Source organism: Brienomyrus brachyistius, chromosome 6 (genome assembly GCF_023856365.1).
Source record: "Brienomyrus brachyistius isolate T26 chromosome 6, BBRACH_0.4, whole genome shotgun sequence".
Taxonomy (NCBI): Eukaryota; Metazoa; Chordata; class Actinopteri; order Osteoglossiformes; family Mormyridae; genus Brienomyrus; species Brienomyrus brachyistius.
The window spans coordinates 10019797-10032450 of record NC_064538.1 but is presented as its reverse complement, the minus strand read 5'-3'; the positions used below and the strand labels follow the sequence as shown (position 1 = coordinate 10032450).

Sequence of the window (12654 nt, the reverse complement as noted above, 5' to 3'; positions counted from 1 at the left end):
GTTTCCAAAGAATTTCCGTATTTGGTGTAAACCAGGAGTACTTCACAATCGCTATGGGAAATGTAGAAAGTTTATGCTCATGCTGCTGAGAGTTTGGGCGGAAACTATCATATGCTCACATGGGGCAGCATTCGCACTGCGAGCTGCAGTGTTGCCGTGGCCACATATTTGCAAAAGAAAACCAAATCTGTCTGTTCCTCAAGTGTATGGACTAATGCATGTAAGGGAGCCTGTTTTTCAGTCTGTCTGCCAAGCAAACACTGACCTGTTTGCCTCTATCAAGTGTTGACAGGATCCTGGGGAAGAACAGGGAAAACCCCTTTGCTTTGGCATCTTGTCAGTGTAACTGCAGGTTATTACACTGGATGGGAATCTAGAAAAGGCTTCTGTTCAATGAACCAGCTCAACCATCTATTGAAAATGTTTGTGCAGTGACAGAACAAAGGGAAGTGGACGGGAATAAAAACCAAACACGGCCAGCCCCTTCACGTACACGCATTTGATTCCTGTCTTCGGTTATTCATGAGCAGTAAACAATTAAATCGGAATATTTTTTAAGCTTGCTGAAAGTTTGAAAAAACATACATACGATATGTAAGCTAAAAACAGTACTGAAAATGATTTGGATTAAATAAAATTATATAATATATAAATATTTGTAATATATTTCTTAGTGTTAGTGTGTAGTGCAAACTACAGTGTATCTCTAACTTTAAATGCCTGGGCTTGGTTAGATACATCTTTGCCTCAGCAACCAGCCTCACTGACAAGTTAGCTCTCGTGGAATCTCACGTCTCTCACAGCATCTTTTAAAATTTTCAGTGCCGTTACTTTTCTAATAATGAGTCCAAAACGTGGCGCTCCCAGTGCACACAGCAGTGACTTTGCACATAGACAGGCATAATTTAGATAGTGTGTATATTTATAAATAAGGTCTTGATAGGAAATGACAAAGTAATCTGACCTGCAAAGTGTACAGTACAGTGCTGTTTGTTTAGGAATTATAATAATAAATGGCCTTTTTATGTTATCGTTCAGGCTAGCAGACTGTTATGGGGTGAGGTTAGTGCCCAAATATTATTCACAAATTGTCACATTTGCAGGAACTTTCTAACCCTCGTGAACGTGAAGTGGTTACTATATTTGCATTCAAGCAAGGTGTATAGACTCGGGTAATTATTTGGAAGACAAGCCTTCCTGATAATCCAGTGATTCATGCTCTGGACGCCAGCGGGATGGGATTTGAACCCCCTGTGCCTTTTGCGAGGATGGGAGTGTTGGAACCAGGCCAATGACTCTAATGACTTAGAACTTGTAAAGCACAGGACCTATTTTCCCTACTGACCATGTCAGAATGTAGCCTGCCCCAGTTAAGCAATATCCATGTGATGGGTTAAAGATCTAAAAAATCCTCCGCCTCCTGTAAAGCCACTGGAGTGAGCATGAAGATAGATAGGTCAACAGGGTTAGTGTATGGGTATATCACCAGCACCATTCCGAGGACAGAAATCTAGGGCCAGTTTGAGGGCAGAGCGGTAGGGAGATCCAAAAAATACACCATTTACTGTAGGCCAGTTAAAGGACAGACAACTCGTGTCATTCCAAGGACAGATTACCATTGCCAGGTTGGTGGCAGACCACTGAACCTATCCTGGGACTGGACTACTCAGGCCAGCAAAATAATCAACTACTTGTATGATACAGAATGCAGACAGATTGGGGAATCCTTTAGATAACCACTTGGGGAAATCTGAGGGAACTGCACTACATGAAGTCAGAGCATTCCCAAAATGACCTTCCATAAAGACTTTCTAGAGCAGGCGCATTAAGCTACCATTTTATACGGCCCCATCTTCCACTGGGAGAAGATCTACGCAGTTGGTTTGCTAAATCGCTGCCAGCTAAGAGGATGGCACCCTAAGGAACCACCTAAGTCCCCTACTGGGTTTACTGGCACGGAGTATAAATTCCAGTGCTTGTCTCTGCTTTTCTGATCTCCCTATTATTTCTACCTGAAGCACAGGAATTGGGGGCAAATAGGTCATGTTCTGCCAGCTTTTTATAACATAGATATTAGGACATATAAAATGACATAAATTGTAGGCATATATGCTTATCCAGTGTTGGGAAAGCTAGGAGATGATCCAAGAGGCACAGCCCCGATAGGATGTTGGTCCGTCATGGGGCACACACACAGCAATTATAAACACCAATTCACCAAAATGATTTGCAGAATGTGGGTGGAAAACACAGTGCTGAGAGCACACTGCGAGAGCACACTGCGAGAACACACTGCGAGAGCACAGTGCTGCCTACTGTTTTACTCTTAAATGCTTAAGATATACATTTTTTAGTATAAAGAGTAATAACCTTGTTAAAGGAGCCCTTCCTAGCCAAGGCAACACCAGGTACGTTACACAAAACAAATCCTTGACCTTGTGTTTGTCCGTAATGCCTGTGGAATGTGCCAGTTTGGAATGTGAGGTGAGTTTCTGTCGAGCTGCTTCGTGCCACTGACCTATATTCCACATTCTGTGGAGTCAGTTGAGTTGGAGGAACAGGACAGATATAACACTAGAACTGCCAAATCTACGCAAATTTGCGTAAATTCCCTGGGCCTAACACCTACTAGCATCCCTGCTGAGAGTTTCTTGGGCCATTGTCCTCCTGCTTTTGTTGTGCAAACACACCCATTACCTGTGAGGCCTGGCACATTTGCATTTTTTTACTCAGAGCAGCTAAAATCCAAGGCAGGCTAAACCTCTGTGTGTGACATGGAAACCTTCACAAAAGTCTGCCATATCTATACCAAATATCCCACATGCTGACTGACCTGCAAATATGAAAGACACACATTCACAAAATATATGGAAGCACAAGTCTGTTTTATTTATAAAAAAAATTGAGTGTTTCAAACTTTGCAGTGTTTGCAGACCCAGTGACCATCATCCCTGCATTTGGCGCAAGTGAATTTGTAACACTTTGCACTGGTAAACCTGCTGCGGTTTCTGTTGCAGTTCTCCTGTACCTGACACTGAGTTGTCCATACAAGTCCTGGCACAGCAGCAGCCTTCCTCTGTCCCCATAGCCTTTTGTGGCATAAATTGGCAATGGAGTTCCTTGGCTAGATGACTCAAAAATAATCTTCTTTTGCCTTCCCACCCTGTACATGCCTTGTACAGAACGTAGGAATTTGCCACCACCAGGTCCAGAATGTTGTAAAATACAGCTACTGGCCACCTGCATGTTGCTGCTCTTACGGAATACATGCGCGCCATTTGGTCCAACACATTTACACCACACTATAACAGCAGAGAGAGAGAGAGTCATGAGTGTATTTGCTTTTTTTCTACCTTCTTTCTATATAGGCCTGTATAGTACATATCAGAAAACATTGTAGCACTGATGTAAAATTATACACACATTCACATACCTTCATGTGGTTATAGTCTGTTATCGTGTTGGGTTTCCTCTTTCTGCCTTCACAGATCGCCACATCTTGGTCCAAGGAACTCAGAACACACACAATCTTGTTTTTTTAGGTGCATAAATTGTCAAGGAGACACTGCCACTTCTAAGCACTGACACGGAGAATTCCTCTTGCTGTGCAGTGTCCTTTGAAATTGGAGGAAGTTCATACCAAACTTTATTCCCTGTGCTCAGTAGTGTTGTTTTGCGCTGAAGCAGTCTGTGTGACAGTGCCAGTGAGGTGAAGAAATTGTCCGTTGTGACATTTCTCCCGTCATCCAGAAATGGCTCCATCAGACTCATGACCATGTTCTCTGCCAGCCTCTCCCTTTTCTGGTGACTGGGGTCCTTTCCCAAGTTAGGGGACACGTTGCAGACGTATTTGGTCTCCAAATCCGTGGCCATCCAGAACTTGATTCCAAATTTGTCCGGCTTGGATGCGATATACCAAGTGACATGGAATGGATCCACATCTACTCCACGTTGTCTTTCCACCGGTGTCCCTCAGGGCTCGGTTCTTGGCCCTCTCCTATTCTCCCTCTACACTAAATCTCTTGGCGAAGTTATATCCTCACATGGCTTCTCCTACCACTGCTATGCCGATGACACTCAACTCATCCTCTCCTTCCCTCCCTCAGACACTCATGTCTCCACTAAGATCTCTACATGCTTGGCAGACATCTCATCTTGGATGACCACTCACCAGCTAAAACTCAAAACTAGTAAAACTGAGTTGCTTTACATCCCGGCTGACTCATCCCCCCTCCAGGACCTTGCGATCTCCTTTGACAACTCCCTGATCCGTCCTTCGGTTTCTGCTAGAAACCTTGGAGTTACCATAGATGATCGGTTGTCATTTTCCTCACATATCACCAGTCTTTCTCGCTCTTGTCGGTTTCTCCTCTTTAACATCAGGAGGATACGTCCATTTCTTTCCACCCAGGCTACCCAGATACTCGTCCAGTCCCTCGTCATCTCACGCCTTGACTACTGCAACTCGCTTCTAGCGGGTTTACCACTGAGCGCCATCCGTCCCCTCCAACTGATTCAGAATGCAGCTGCTCGTCTTGTTTTCATCCTTCCCAAGTTCTCCCACACCACTCCTTTGCTGCGCTCCCTCCACTGGCTTCCTGTAGCTGCAAACACTGATGCTCGCATACAAAGCCAAAAATTCTCTGGCACCATCCTACCTAAAGGACCTCATCACACCCCGCTCTGCACCACGATCTCTCCGATCCTCCAGCACTGCTCGACTGGTCCCACCTCCCCTCAAGGCACAAGGAAGACACGCATCTCGGCTCTTCTCTGTCCTGGCACCTAATTGATGGAATGAACTCCCCCTAGATGTCCGAACAGCTGAATCCTTGAATGTCTTCAAGCGACGACTCAAAACTTTTCTTTTTCAGAAATACCTGACGTAGAACTTCTATATTCTTACTCGACTCTTTTTCTGGTGTGTGTTTTAAAAAAATAAAATAAAATAAAAATTCTGCACTACTCAATGGCGTTCTCAGAGATAGTATTCGTAGCTGGGGTCCTTATTGAGCTAGCATCGGAAATTCATTGCAGAGTCTCAAAGCACTTATGTAAGTCGCTCTGGCTAAGGGCGTCTGCCAAATCCTGTAAATGTAAATGTAAATATACTGCATGGACAATGAACCTTGGTCGAGAACAGCTGTACATCTATGTTCATGTGTTCTCCTGGAGTGAAACTTTCAGCACAGTTCTTGGTGAAGGCTGGCAGAGAACGTGGTCATGAGTCTGATGGAGTCATTTCTGGATGACGGGAGAAATGTCACAATGGACAATTTCTTCACCTCACTGTCACTGTCACACAGACTGCTTCACTTTACTGGGCATGGTGAATAACGTTTGCCGTGAACTTCCTCCATTGGCAAAGGGCACTGCACAGGGAGAGGAATTCTCCACGTCAGTGTTTAGAATGGCGCGCATGTATTCAGTACGAGCAGCAACAAGCAAGTGGCCAGTAGCTGTGTTTTACAACATGCTGGACTTGGTGGCGGTGAATGCCTACGTTCTGTACAAAGCATCTACAGGGTGGAAAGGAAAAAGAAGATTGTTTCCGATTCTTCTAGCCAAGGAACTCCATTGCCAAATACAGGGATGATGGTCACTGGGTTTTCAAACGCTGCAAACACAGACTTTGAAAGATAGACAGACTGTGTGGGACAGTAACCACTGAGACAAAAGGCAGAAAGATGACGAAGAGATGAACCTGGAACTGAGGCACGGATACATCAATTTTTACATGAACAGCCAAACATGCAAAGCTGGAGAGATCACACCAAAACAAAATTCACTTTTGGTGTTATAATTCAGTGATGGCCAATGAAAATGAAATGACATTTTATTCTGTATGTGTATGAGCATGTCAAAAACCATGGACCATGACTTCACTCAGCTTATGACATTTATATACAAACATGCATTGGAGACTGAAGTGTTAGCATGTTTTCATTTTATTCATTTCATTCTATTAGCAACTTTTCATTCTATTTTCACTCAATTTGTTTTATAAATAACACAGACTTGTGTTTCCATATATTTTGTGAATGTGCGTCTTTCATATTTGCAGGTCAGTCAGCGTGTGGGATATTTGGTATAGATATGGCAGACTTTTGTGAAGGTTTCCATGTCACACACAAAGGTTTAGCCTGCCTTGGATTTGAGCTACTCTGAGTAAAAAATGCAAATGCGCCAGGCCTCACAGGTAATGGGTGTGTTTGCACAACAAAAGCAGGAGGAGGATGGGGCTGAAGACCTGCGAAAATCACAGCAGGGGTGACAAACACCTTGGGACTCTCAGCAGAGAATAAAAACTTGGTAAATCTAGTGATAAACAAGCACATTTATATGTTTTATGTTGTCATGCAGGAATCTCATGCAGGTGAGAGTTATTCAGATGCTTTGTACAAGTGAACAACTGGATGTCATTGAATTATCATTCTGGACATATAGAGGAGATGTCCCAGAAATCATGCACTATTGATTTTATTTATCAATGTGTTCCTCAAAAGATGCCCTTTGTTTAAAGCCAGATATCTACCTGGCAGATTCTCCTGCTGTGTTTATAGGTCAATGCCAACCTTCAAGTAAGAAAGAGGGATTCTTTCAGGCTCACCTCAGGCTCTCTGCTGTACTGACCCATGTTTATAACATTCCAGTTGGCCATTGTTTCTCACAACAACCACCCCATACTTTTTTCATACATGATATCCCTTTGAAATCAGTTTCAGGGTAAGTCTGAGGATGTTGACAAGACTGTTTAAACTGTACTGGGAAAAAAATGAAGAACCCAGGTAATGAGAATCCCTGCACCCTATCTGACCCGAAAAGGCAGACATTAACAGGGTTATGAGGCAGACAGGCCTTTCTGCTCATCCCCATGCAGGGGGAGAAGGGCAGAAATAGATCACTGATGTCACTGATGTCACTTCTGTGATGACCCCACTGTAGGTCCTGGGAGTTGATGACATGGTACAATGTGGCTTGTGTTTTGCCCCAAAGTCTAACAGCACCTTCTAAGACCTCCATAAATCATTAAACCATTCTGGGTGCTTTGGGACATTCCTTCTATAGCGTGTCTACCTATTCTGATGTGAGGTGTTGCTTTGGTACCTTTCACAAGGGAGCAGGACTTTTTGTTACGTGGTTGAATGTAAAACTATGCCATTGTGGGAAAGATAGCTCAGCTAGCTGACTCAATCGTGTCACATGTAAATTCACATTGCCAGATTTTATTATTGATCTTTCCGAATTTAAGTGTAAAGTAGGAGTGATTAACAGAATGGATCAGGTAGGATCAAATCCATAGAGTCTCTCACCTTCTGTTTCACCCTCTGCTGGCCCTGCCAGCCACTCATAGCAGTCCAGTCAGTCAGAGACACTGTGCCTTGTAAATCTATCATGATTTCATAGGTAGCTCTGCACTGAATGCTGTGGGTGTGTGTATCTTCATAGATGGTAAAAGTTGCAATTTGTTTAATAAAAAACATCAACTGAACAATTATAGGTGAACGCTATATAAGCATCAAAGTTTCACTTTTAGAAGGTTTCATCATTTCTAAAAACACAAATAGTGAGTATGTTTCATATAGAGCTCTGGAAAAAAATTAAGAAAATAATTAAGTTTTACATCATGGTTTAATCCTGGTTCTGCTGGCAGAAGACTACACTGCAAGGCAGGCTGTTTCCAGGCTCAAAGTTTTTAAGACAGCAATACACAAGAATAAGATGAAACAGGAGACACTGGCGATAACCAAAAACCAGCCAGGTAGATGGCAGAAGCAACTTTCTAATGCCAGGGATGACCGTAATGTGACAGTGCTTTATAAATCAGAGGATGACCTCAAGTAACCTTCAAAATGAATGGGAAACATGAAGTGGTGTGAAGTGCACTGATAGGACAATTCATGACAGGCTTTTAGAAGCAGGACTGAAGACGCAAAAAGCAAAAAGCCCTTCATCAATGAGAAGCTGGGAAGAGCCAGGCTGGAGTTTGCAAAAAAATGTGAATACCTTACCCATAATTTGAGAAATTTTGCTGTGGTCTCTTAATCTTGTCCAGAGCTGTATTTATTCATACAGCCTCCCTTGTTGGGGGTTGTTTTCTCATGAGTCTGTAGAAAGTATTCTTTATCTGAAAGCAAACAGCTTTTGGTCAATACAAATTCAGTCAGGTCTAAAACAAACTTCATGGTTACCAATTTCATACTGGCAGTTAGATAAGTGTGAGGATAAAGATTCGTGTCCCAGTTTAATTAGTGATTCATCTGTGGCTTATATGGTGACTTTTTTTTTTAATGGGACATTAAACTCCCGTTTCTTAAGGATTGTTTACACTGCGCCTTTCAGCCCTCGGACCTTGCCTACCTTTTTAAATCGTCCCCTGGAGTCTCTCTCCCAACTAATTTCAAAGCAAAAGTAACTGTGTCTGGTCCTTCATGAATCAGTCTTGTACACATTACAATGATATATTAAATCACAACATGCTGAAAGGAAATGCTTTTCAATTTTAATTTTAATTAACAAGTTCCTGGGTGCTGGATTTCACAGCTTTCAATGGAACAGCGCCCATCTCCACTGAGTTGCTCTTCAAGACCTACATCCCATCTCACATTCTACGGCCAGAAAGCCACCTAGAGATCCTTCTGCCATGTGTTCCCTAGAAAAACACGCAGCCACCCCTGTTGCCACCCCACATCAGTAAATCTGTGTGAACCATCTGAATAGACTTTTTGTAGTCTTACATTTCGCTGACCAAAGACGTCAGACGTTGAGCAGCACCTCAAACCAGAGAAAGTTCACTTTACAAGGTTCCACTGACAAACTCGACAAGACTTGGCAACCCTATGTAGAGGTTAGGCTTTACACATTTTATTTATTCTTAACTTTTTACTAGTATATCAGAATTGTATCTAATGTATGATATGATTAATTACTATCCAGTTCAGTTTTCTGCCATGGCTGATACTTGCACTGTACACTGCATTTGTACTGTGTGTTCTGATGTTATTGTGTGTGCAAATCCTGTATTTTGTAATTTCATATAATAGGAATTGTATATTTTACACAGTTGGTTAACTAAAACACCAATAAACAGAGGTGAGTAAATACCAGAGCTCCAATACAAAACCTAGCAAACAAAACAAAGGGATAGAACCGAAGTCGTAGTCTAATGGATTCAAAATGGCGCCAAGTGAGCAAAGAGGGACCTGGGTCTTCTGCCTCTTCTTGCTTTATAGGCTGCTGTAACAAGATGGAGGACTGGCAAAGACTTCTGGGAAATGGTAGGCTTGAAGATGTGGACTAGCCTGGATGAATTGGAGTACCTATTACACAGAGTAAGACATTACCAACATTAAATACAACAATAATACAACATTAAATATAACAATAATGAGTACATTGTACATCATTATACAGCATTGTACTCTCACGAATGAAAATTCAGGATTCTGGCTTTTTAACCTAATTCTCTTTTGTCTGTGTTCACGCTTTCTACAGGTTTTTCATTTTTATCCCACTGCCCAAAGATGCTCCGTTTTGATGAGTCAGTGACTCAGACAGTCAGTGCTTAGGCATGAAGTCGCTGAGAAAGGGTGTAGGAGTGTTTAATGTGAAGCTCTCTGAAGGACAACAAGAATCAAGCAACAAAGAGTTAACATAACTAAAGCAAAATTCAAATAAGGTGACAGTTCAGTACAGCTATTAAATACAACAGAGAAATGGTACATTTAAGCTGAAGAAGACTTGGCATGTAGATACAGCAATACAGAGAAAACGGTAGTGATCAAAGATTAAGAGATATTAAGTTAGAAGCCATGAAGGTGAATGTGTGTGCTCCTTTAAGACCGCAAGGTGCAGCTCATGGTCCACCGAACATTTCATTTGAATCGAGTGACGCAGTATCAGTCTTATGTGCCATTTGTCATGTACAAAGCATACATATGGTGTATGCCTGAAGGTTCACAACTGGACAAGAGAGAATAGAAGCACAATACAAAATACTGTTTATAAAATAAAGAATATTCTGGATTGAACACTTAAAACAATTTATTACAAGAGTCTTACAGAAGCAGATCTATGAAGTTCAATGGTTTGTAGTGCAGAGGTAATGCCTGACTTTACCTTTTGACTTACCTTTACCAGACAAAAAAACTGATATATTTATCCTGTGATTTTACTCCTCAAATTTTATTTGATATTTGTTTTTATAAATAACTGAAAGGATGCTCTTTTGGTAACAGAGCTTTATCTTTGTATTGCATTAAAGTCTGTTATAATCCTGTATATCTTTCTAGATGTTAATCAAATTTTATCAGGAATTTACAAAATACAAATATGTACAGATTGAGAATATAGTACAGAATTTATGCATGATAAAAAAACCCATTACTATGTATGAAAACCATGACGGTAACATCCATCCATCCATCCATTTTCTTAACCGCTTATCCTACTGGGTCGCGGGGGGTCCGGAGCCTATCCTGGAAGCAATGGGCACGAGGCAGGGAACAACCCAGGATGGAGGGCCAGCCCATCACAGGGCACACTCACACACCATTCACCCACACATGCGGGCAATTTAGTAACTCCAATTAGCCTCAGCATGTTTTTGGACTGTGGGGGGAAACCGGAGTACCCGGAGGAAACCCCACGACGACATGGGGAGAACATGCAAACTCCACACACATGTGACCCAGGCGGAGATTTGAACCCGGGTCCCAGAGGTGTGAGGCAACAATGCTAACCACTGCACCACCATGCCGCCCCCATGATGGTAACAGTGAAGCAGTAGTTACATGCAAAAAGTTTCTTCAAAAATAAGATAATAATATGAATATTTCAGCATGGCACAAACTAGTATGTTGTTGCTGCTGATTGTTAAGGTCTAACACAAAAACTTTTTTGGGGGCAGTGGTGGCCTAATGGTTAGGGAAGCACATGTGTAATCAAATGATTGCTGGTTCAAATCCGACCAGCAAAGTACCGTCCCCAAGCACTGCCCCTTGGGTGCTGAACTAGCTGCCCCCTGCTATGTCACGTATGGATTAAATGCAGCGGACACATGCTGAATAACAAGTGCTGTTGGTTTCCACAAAACACTGACACTGATGGTCTTAATGGATTAAAAATTAGCAGCTATATCAGGTTTTGGGGTGGTGTGTTGCTCAGCTGGTTAGGTCTGTGTGCCTTTTATTGGAAGGTTGCTGGTTTGAATAGAATAGTTACCTGCCAGCTGGTCCTATGGGAAAATAGCTGGCCTGCACTTGGACCCCAAGCTTCTCTCTGAACTGTGAATATGAAGAACAAGACAGGATTTGAGAAAAGAAAAAGTGCAAGTGGCAGAATAAGCTTCATTTAAAGAATCTCCAGTTGTTTACCATGCAAGTATCGAACTTCAGCATGGGCATTACTTAAACACACAGTCATTCATAACATGAACACAGTCGTTCAATAACAAAAAATTGCTGAAAAAAGATGCATTATGTACCAGAGACTGAACAATGCTTTAGATAAATCAAGCATGCATAATATGTGTAATAGGTGGAACAATCCAAATACATTCAGAAGGTCTCCATACAGTCCCCTTGCAACTTGCACAAAACCTGAACACAGGCCCAGTGCAAACAGTATATTAATTGCATACATTCTGCATGAAACCGACATACAAACTACATAGATACTACATGAGATTTTAATGCATGGGATAGGCATAACATTAATGTATTAGTAATCAAAACTAAAAGTATGGGGAGGATTCAATGAGTCCTCTGATAGTAATATAGATACCATCAGATTCTGAGAAGATTACTCTTCCTCATGTAGAAAACATAAAGTATTTTGATATGGGTTATAACAAATGCTTTATTGTAAAACTTTGTGTTATGTTAAATGGTGCAATAAAAAAAAACGGTTAATTGGAAGAGTTGGGACAGAGCAGCCAAAACAACAAAGCAAAAATTTTACATTATATTTACAAAAGCTTTTTAAGATCAAGCTTTTCTTCTTTTCTTAAATCTTTAATTTCATGCCCAACACACTAAATGTTCACAACAGAGGGTGCTATATTTAACCTTACATTTACTCAATCCAATTCCTTTGCAAACAAAGTGGAATGTAACACCACCTAGTGTTCCAATTATGCAATTACAATATTGCAGTTTAGCTGCATATGTTATGGAAGAAATTGCGTATAAATAAGTTTTCAGCTCCCAAGTCAAGATTGGCTCTTAATAGGGAGTCATCCGTAAATCAGTTTTCAGTAGAGGTGAAGCTCTGAAGTACATAGGACGAGCAGCAAAGTCCAAGTATTTATCTTTCATAGTTTGCAGAGTGCAGACTATACTTTTCTATTCAAATGATTGTTGCTTGAATATTTGTTCATTGCTTCAATTTTAGCTAATGCTTCTAATTAATCTGGGTGCCACTTGTGCATTGGCTCATTTTAACACTTATTATCACACAGGGCTATTGGGCTCAGCTTTTTGGTGCCACTTTACAATAAGGCTACCCATATAAAGGGTTTATGAAAGGTTTATAATCTGGTTATTATAATTAGTTTGTAACACTTCGTAAATTATTAACAGACCATTTTAAACAAGTTATAACACTTTTTTTCTTTGTACTGATTTACAAGTGGCAAAAGGAACTTTTTTTAAG

The 12654-nt window shown here is 41.3% G+C and overlaps 1 long non-coding RNA gene across 1 annotated transcript; it reads left to right on the top strand.

Moving 5' to 3' along the window:
* The first annotated feature begins 2290 nt into the window (after window positions 1-2290).
* On the top strand, window positions 2291-9998 carry LOC125744930 (uncharacterized). Its single transcript, XR_007398524.1, has 3 exons — window positions 2291-2408; window positions 9234-9332; window positions 9496-9998. It is a non-coding gene; the product is annotated as an uncharacterized LOC125744930 (long non-coding RNA).
* The last annotated feature ends 2656 nt before the right edge of the window (window positions 9999-12654 follow it).